We start from the raw sequence: 8,109 nt of genomic DNA on the forward strand, positions 1-8,109 counted from the left end.
CGATCTCGCGAGAGACACAGAGCGCTCCTGTCTCACTTTCTCTCACCCTCGCTTCCAACTCCTCTGGCGGCCGAAAGAAGTTTAAATCTGATTGGATGTGGTCGAAGAAGTTGATAGGCTGAAGTAACTGTCCATCACTCGCTTAAAGGGGTAGGCTCGTATGCTGCGGAGGCTGACTGAAGGTGAAGGAGTAGAACACGCACTTGCTGAGCGACGTCGCTTGGATGTCGCGAGATGGTGACCGTGAACTAGGCCCGCCTCCCCGCGCTGGCGGCGCTCTCCCCTCAAACGTGTTTGGTCCCGCGGCGCATTGGGCTGTGCTTCTTGCCCTTTGAAGTTCGAAACTTCTGGCTCCCCCGCCGTCCTACCTGTACCGGACAAGGGGCTGGACAAGCCCCCAGGCCGCCGGAGCCCATCAGATCCCTCAGGAAGCCGCCGCCGGGGCACCCAGCGGACACCACCGCCGTCTCTCCGGCCGCTACGAGAATAACCTGAAAAAGCCCCACCTCCCGTGCGCGAACAGGCGCCGCCCGCGGTCACTGGGGCCCGCGGGGCAGGCCGGGGCCGGGAGTTCACGGTTCACCAGGCCCCGGGTCACACTGACGCCCGGGGGCGGCGCTGCAGTGACGAGCCGTGAGGAGCCCCGAGGGCCGGGCAGCGGCGCTCGGAGGACGCAGCCCTGGCGAGGAGCCCGGCTCTGCCCCCGCGCTCCCCGTTCCCGCCGAGCAGCCCGGGGGGCGGAGCGGGGTGGCCCGCGGCTGTTTGAGTTTTGTGTTGTGTCGTCCAGCACTTGCTTGCGTGCAGCGTTTCCCCCGCTGCACAATATCGAGTGAGTCATCTCCGCTCCGTGCGGATACGTCACTTTTTTCCCCCGCGGTGGCTGCTACCTCCCGGCACCAGGGGTAGTTAGTTCTGTATAGAACACGGCCACCTTGCCGCAGGTCCAAATCCACCTTTTAGGCTCCTTTGGTCTTTATCCGCCTCAAAACTCCGGTCTTTCGTAAACCTTCGTTGTGTAAGACCATAAACCACCTGTGCGGAGCGCTGGTGATAGCGGGATTAGACAGGTGCAGCGCGCGGCCCGGAGCTCCCAGGCCGCTGGAGGAGGTGGTGCCGAGTCCGCCGCATCGGGGAGACTGCGGTCCTCAAAGGCAAACGCCTGGCAGAGGCGACTTGAGGATCTTAGTCATCTTCTTTTCAAGTTCCTCTCTCAGGATCCAGTGTGTAGTAAAGCATGCGGGGTGTTTTTAAATACGGCGTTTTTTCAGGATAGCGGTAATGTCCCCCAAACTGAAACCTAACCTGAAAACTTTTAAGATTGCAGATTGCAACCTGTTTAGCCCAGCCCGAGTCACCTTTCATTTTGTAAATAATCCCGAGAAAGGCGAAAATATGTGTGTGTTGATTAGATCAAACAAAAGCAAAAGAAGCCTAAGATGTAAAGCATGAAAATCCACATTATTGTAACGTGTACTCATTGTGTTGAAAACCAGCTGCTAAAATAAGTAAGTCACAGAAGGGTGTGTAAAATACGCTAAACTTCTCTGACAAATACGTGGGAAATTCTTAGTACATTGCCCTAAGGAGGGAGACTGAGAGCCTGGAATTGAGAGAAAGACTTAACTTTTTTTGTATGCTTTTTTTAAAAAAAAAATTAGGAGCGGGCATTGTGGGGCAGCAGGTTGAGCCTGCTTGTATTGTATTGTATTGCTTGTATCCCTTTTAGAGTGCCGATTTGAGTCCTGGCTACTCTCTTCTGATCCAGCTTTCTGCTAATGGGCCCAAGAGATAAGAACAGCAATGGAGAGTTCCAGCCTCCTGGCTTCACCGAGTCCAGCCTCAGCTGTTGTGGGCATTTGAGGAGTGAACCAATAGGTGGGACATCCACTTTCTCTCTCTCTTTTTTTTAATTAATGTTATTTATTTGAAAGACAGAGTTACACAGAGAGGTACAGACAGAGAGAGGTCTTCCATCCGCTGGTTCACTCCCCAATTGGCCGCCGATCCGAAGCCAGGAGCCCAAGGATTTGAGCCATCTTCCACTGCTTTCCTACTGTGCCACTGTGCCGGCCTTTCACTTTCTCTATCTCCCTCTCTGTGTCACCCTGCCTTTTAATACATACGTACATACATACATATATAAACATAAAGTTTACCATGTACATGTTATTACTCTTTGAATTTAAAAAATAGAAATTACTTTTAGCTTTTTTAAAAACAATTTTATAGAAAAAGTTAAAAATATACAGAAATAAGGGCCAGTATTGTGGCTTAACAGAGTTAAGCCAGCATCCTATATCTGAGTGCTGTTTGGAGTCCTGGTTGTGCTTCTGATCCAGCTTCTGCTAATGCGACTGGGAAGGCAGCAGATGACAACCCAAGTGTTTGAGCCCCTGTCACCTATGTGGGAGACCAGGATGGAGTTTCTGGGTCCTGATGTTAGCTCCAGCCACAATAGCCATTTGAGGAGTGAGTGAACCAGTGCATGGAAGATTCTCTCTCTCCCTCTCTCTCTCTTCCTCCCTCTCTTCCTGCCCCTTGCTCACTCTGTCACTCTGCCTTTCAAATAAATATATGAAAATTAGAGTCCCATAAAAATCTTCTATGTACCCGACACCTGATTTTAATAATTATGAAATCATGTCAATACATTTTCCACTCCAGACATGGAACCAGCCATTTCTCCAAGAAGTTCTAGTTCCTTTAGAGGGAAATGATATTTAAAGATAAAATTCTAGGGGCTGGCACTGTGGTGTAGCAGGTAAAGCCACTGCCTGCAGTGCCTGCATCACTTAAGGACGCTGGTTCAAGTCCCAGCTGTTCCACTTCCGATCCAGCTCTCTGCTATGGCCTGGGAAAGCAGTAGAAGATGACTCAAGTGCTTGGGCCCCTGCACCTGCATGGGAGACCCAGAAGAAGCTCCTGGCTCCGCTTCAGATCGCCACAACTCTGGCTGACCGTTGTGGCCATCTGGGGAGTGAACCAGCAGATGGAAGACTTCCTCTCTCTGTCTCTCTCTCTCTCCCCTCTCTCTGCCACTGCCTCTCTAGAACTCTGCCTTTCAAATAAATAAAATAAATTTAAAAAAAGATAAAAGTCTAGATACCAGGCAATAGATGTATTGTTTTTTAAACACAGTGTTTCTTAAAAAAAAAAAAAAAAAAAACCTTAGGGAATTTTTTTTCTTGTTTTAAGGTTATATTAATATAACACAAAGGGAAAATGAAGATAGGCCATTATCGTATTATTTAATGTAATATGCAATCCAGATAAGTCAGACTGCAAAGTGACTGTTTTGGGCCTAAACAGATCTGCTTAGATGACTCAGTGATCAAAGGAAATGATTATGTCCAAATCATTATACTTTCCCCAACTTCCTGATACGAAGATGAGCAAGAGTTGAGGGAGAGAATTCAGATAGCTGAACGGGCCCAGGACATGGGGCAATGCTTGAGGCATGCCAGCCTTAGGGCCTTGCTGCTTGAAATACCTGGCAGCTTGCTGGAAGTTAACACCCACAGCTGGCTGCCATGGGAAGGGTTGCATAAGGGGTTCAGTTCGGTAGTCTGCCTGAATCCAAAAGGACTGGTAAGTTGAATGTTTAGGTGAAAAAGGCCTGGATTCCATTAACAGCATCCAAAATACAGCCTGAGTTGTGTGTCTGTATCCGTAATAATTCAACAATAACAGTATGTTGGATCCATGTTTTAATTAACATACGTGACTTTTCATGTCCTTTGTGTTCTTTAAAACAGGAAGCCACATAGTGAGGTTTTAACAGCCTGTGTTTACACGTGCTTCAGCGAGGCCTGAGAAAGCATAACCGTGACCCAGAGTGTAGAGGGCCGGGACTTTGAATTCTTCTTTTGGTGTTGGTGATACTGCTATGGAGGTGCACTCTGACTTCTATCTTGTGATCAACGCCTAGATCTGTGAAGACAACTGACTTGGGTGAGGGGATCTTTCAGTGGTCATGAAAACAGTTAACCAACAGATTCCCTGAATATTGTCACAGCATGTTGATCCATCTCTTCTTTCAGTGCCTTGCCAAACACCAAGAAATAATGTTGAAGAAAATCTGCCTTAGCCCAATTTAAAGAGCATCATGTTGGCCCCTGGAGCTGTTTGACTCAAAAGCCCTAAAGACACACATCCTGGTAGTCACAAATGGCTTGAAAATCAGTTTTAGATTTAAAAGGAAAGCAGCAAAAGTAATACATGTGGAATTTCACAACTAAAAAATATCAGTATGTTTCAACCAAATGTCTTCTTTGCACCCTCTTCCTTCCTAGGTTTTATTGTTTGTGTATTCTCCAAACACACAAGGATAATTGTGATTGCAATATGAAATTTATCTTGGGAGCTGTGGGCCATTTGATTTCCTGGCAGATGAGAAAAGGGGTGGGAATTAAACAGTTTTTCCACACTCATAATAGTAGTAGATCACACTTTTGTATTTTAACTCCCTTCATGAAGTGAATGCTATCTTCACAGTGATGTTTATTTTGTTTGGCTTGCAGAAAAAGTATATTTTAGCCTTAGGCATGTATTTAAATCCTTAAAATAGCAGAAAATCACTTAGAACCCAGTTTGCATTACAAGGAGGCTTGCTTATTTGTGGTTTGTGGATTTGCTAAAAACAGTTTTATTAAGACGTAATTTATATACCATAAAGTTCACCCATTTAAAGTATATAATTCTGTGGGTTTTAATATACTTACCAGGCTGTACATGTGGCTCCTTCTTTAATATTGTTTAGAAAGCACTCTGCTGTAACTTCTATATGACTAAGCCCTAATATAATTATGTCTTTCATTTATTTGGACACCTTATGGAGTAGTGATTAAGAGTATGGACTCTGGACCCAGCCAGCCTGAATAAAATCCCAACTCTGCCATGTGCCTTGAAAGAGTTACTACTAACCTTTCTGTGACTTGGTTTTCTTGTATATAAAATAGCAATAATCATAGAATCTCCTAATTGGGAGGATTAAATGAATTAAACAATGTAAAGAGCTCAGAGCAGTACCTGGCTCATTATAAGCACTATGTAAGTGTTTGCTATTACCAACATATTTCTCTTTAAACTTAGGTATGGATTGATCATAATTCTTAGTTCATGACACAGTAATTAATGACTCATCCATGGCCTTTAAATTTTATTTATCAATAACATACTGATTTCCATGAACCCAGCACTAAAATAAAAAATTCCCAGTATTTAAATCTACCTAAGTGATCCTTTGTCCTATCAACTGCCTGCCTTTACATATGTTCTGATCTAGTATTTGGCAACCCTTGCTATTTAAGCAGAACTTTTTAAAAGTTTTAAAGGGGGGTCTGGCATTGTAGTGCAGTGGGTTTAGCTGCCGCCTGTGACACAGCATTCCATATCAGAGTACCGTTTCCAATCTAGCTCCACTTCCAATCCAGCTCACTACCATGTGCCTGGGAAAGCAATGGGGGGTGGCCTAAATACCTGGACCCCCACCACCATGTAGGAGATCTGAATGTAGTTCCAGGTTCCCAGCTTTAGCCTGGTCCAGCCCCTATCATTGTGGCCATTGTGGCCATTTGGAGAGGGAATCAACAGATGGAAGATCTTTTTTCTCTCTCTCTCTCCTACTCTGTCTCTTTGCTTTTCAACTAAATAAATTGTATTGGAGGCCGGCGCCGCGGCTCACTAGGCTAATCCTCCGCCTTGCGGCGCCGGCACACCGGGTTCTAGTCCCGGTCGGGGCGCCGGATTCTGTCCCGGTTGCCCCTCTTCCAGGCCAGCTCTCTGCTGTGGCCAGGGAGTGCAGTGGAGGATGGCCCAGGTGCTTGGGCCCTGCACCCCATGGGAGACCAGGAAAAGCACCTGGCTCCTGGTTCCTGCCACCGGATCAGCGCGGTGCGCCGGCCGCAGCACACCGGCTGCGGCGGCCATTGGAGGGTGAACCAACGGCAAAGGAAGACCTTTCTCTCTGTCTCTCTCTCACTGTCCACTCTGCCTGTCAAAAAAAAAAAAAATTGTATTGGATAAAAATTTTAATGCAATCATGAAGAGTTCATCTATATATCTGTATATCATATATAAATCTGTGCTTTCACACATGTGCATACAAATTTAACTTAAAAATATTTTCTTTTAGTTTTTTTCACTTCATACAGAACTTATATTTGAACATACAGTTATCTAATCTCCTGAGGCTTGTATTTTTCATTCACTGTGTTAATATGATCCTTCCATGTTATCATACAGTGTTATAGTTTCTTTTCATCACTGTATTGAATATGCTACCATTTATATATATACATATACATATATTCTTTTTTGGCAAGCATATGGCTGAGTTCCAGTTTTTGTGCTATTATGCATACTGTTACCATGAAGATTCTCATTGCTGTGTCCTGAGGCGCTCATGCAAGAATTTCTCTGGGATGGGATGGGGAGGTGAAAGGCAGGGGATATCTGGTAGTAGAATTACGGGATTAACCTTTAATCCATATTATATATTGAATGCTAAATTTGACAAGATGGTGTCAAATTGTTTTCTAAAGTGATTTTTAGCAACTTAAAATCTCACCATCAATCTTTAAGTGAACTTATTGATTCATGTCACTGACATTTTATAATTTGTTTAACCAAATAAGTGTAAAATAATATTTCTCTCTGGTTCTGTTTCCCTGACTACCCATGAGATTGCATGTCTCTTCGTAAATTTACTGGCCATGTGTGTTTCTTCTTCTATGAAATATCTATACATGTCTTGCTCATCTAATGCATTATGTCTTATATTTGTAGTTTTTCACATATTCTTGATCTAATCCTTTGTAGGGTACATGGCAGATTTTTTTCTCTAGTTTGTGGCTTACCTCATCAATTTAATCTAATTTTTAGTAAACAGAAGTTCTTAGTTTAAATAAAGTTGAATTTATCAATCTTTTATAGTTAGCACTTTTTGTGTCTTGAGAATCCTCATTACTTCCTTCATCCTGTCTGCAACATTTGCCTAGATTAAAGTTTTGCTCTTTTCATAAATCCTATAATCAATTCACCAAGCTCCATGAACAGCTGTTTATGACTGAGGTTTCATTAAATATATGAATTATTTAGGAAAAAGTGACATGCTTCTGAAACTAAATCTTTCAGTGACAAGGAATATTTTTTCATTTAATTAGTTCTTATTCAATTTCCTTCATCGAAATTTCTAAGTTTGTTTATTCCTTTTTTTGATAGTGCATATAGATCCGTTTTAGTTTTCTATGTAGACAATCATGCAGCATACAAATAATAAGAGTTTCTTCCTTTCTAATCCTTCTGGTTTGGTTTTCAGGTGACATTGTGCTAAGTGGAATCTTTGATACAATCTTAGAAAGAGTGATAATGAGCACTCCTGTATTATTCCTGATTTTAAAGCAAATTCTTCTAATAGTTCTCCATTTAGGATGATGTTCATTACATTTTTTCTTGGTTTTCAATACTCTTACATTTGAGAAAATTCACTTTATTTCTAGGTACTGAGACATTTTTAATCATAAATAAGTGTTAGATTTCTTTCCAAGTAAAGGAAACTAAAGAGACATGTCATATAACCAGTATCTAATGCTACATTGAAACCTAGAGGGCAAGGAAGCAACACAGGATAATACTGGAACAACTAATGACATCTGAATATATGCAAGGAATATTACAAAGTTCATGGAAAATGACTATTATGAAAAAAACTATGCATGAATTTCAAAAATTTTTACACCAAAATAAACTTAGGTTTTACTTATTTTTCAATATTTCTAAAAAGATTTATGTGTTTGTTTATTTTAAAGGCAGAACCACAGAGAAAGACAGACAGACAGACATAGAGAGATTTTTCCATTCTCATGGTTCACTCCCTAAATGGCCACAACAGTCAGATCTGGGCCAGACCAAAGCCAGGAGTCAAGAACTCCATCCTGGTCTCTCCTGTTGGTGGCAAGGGGCCAAGCACTCTGCCATCTTCTACTCCCTTCCAATAGCAGGAAGCTGGACTGGAAGCAGAGCAGCTGGGACTTAACTGGGCATTCTTACATGGGATGTCAGTGTCCTTAGTGGCAGCCTAACCTGCTGTGCCACAACACTGGCTCCAAA

At 43.0% G+C, this 8,109-nt stretch overlaps 1 long non-coding RNA gene across 5 annotated transcripts; it reads left to right on the top strand.

Moving 5' to 3' along the window:
* The first annotated feature begins 12 nt into the window (after positions 1-12).
* Positions 13-6,928, top strand: LOC103350249 (uncharacterized). Of its 5 annotated transcripts, none has more exons than XR_016237114.1 (4): positions 13-150; positions 1,766-1,875; positions 3,756-3,951; positions 4,041-6,928. It is a non-coding gene; the product is annotated as an uncharacterized LOC103350249 (long non-coding RNA). The 5 variants fall into 5 exon arrangements; XR_016237112.1 differs by lacking the exon at positions 13-150 and adding an exon at positions 1,318-1,505 and having other exon boundaries at positions 1,727-1,875; positions 4,041-4,263; XR_016237115.1 differs by lacking the exon at positions 4,041-6,928 and having other exon boundaries at positions 55-182; positions 3,756-3,890.
* The last annotated feature ends 1,181 nt before the right edge of the window (positions 6,929-8,109 follow it).

The sequence above is a fragment of the Oryctolagus cuniculus genome, chromosome 7 (genome assembly GCF_051225735.1).
Source record: "Oryctolagus cuniculus isolate XC-2025 breed Fujian yellow rabbit chromosome 7, ASM5122573v1, whole genome shotgun sequence".
NCBI lineage: Eukaryota > Metazoa > Chordata > Mammalia > Lagomorpha > Leporidae > Oryctolagus > Oryctolagus cuniculus.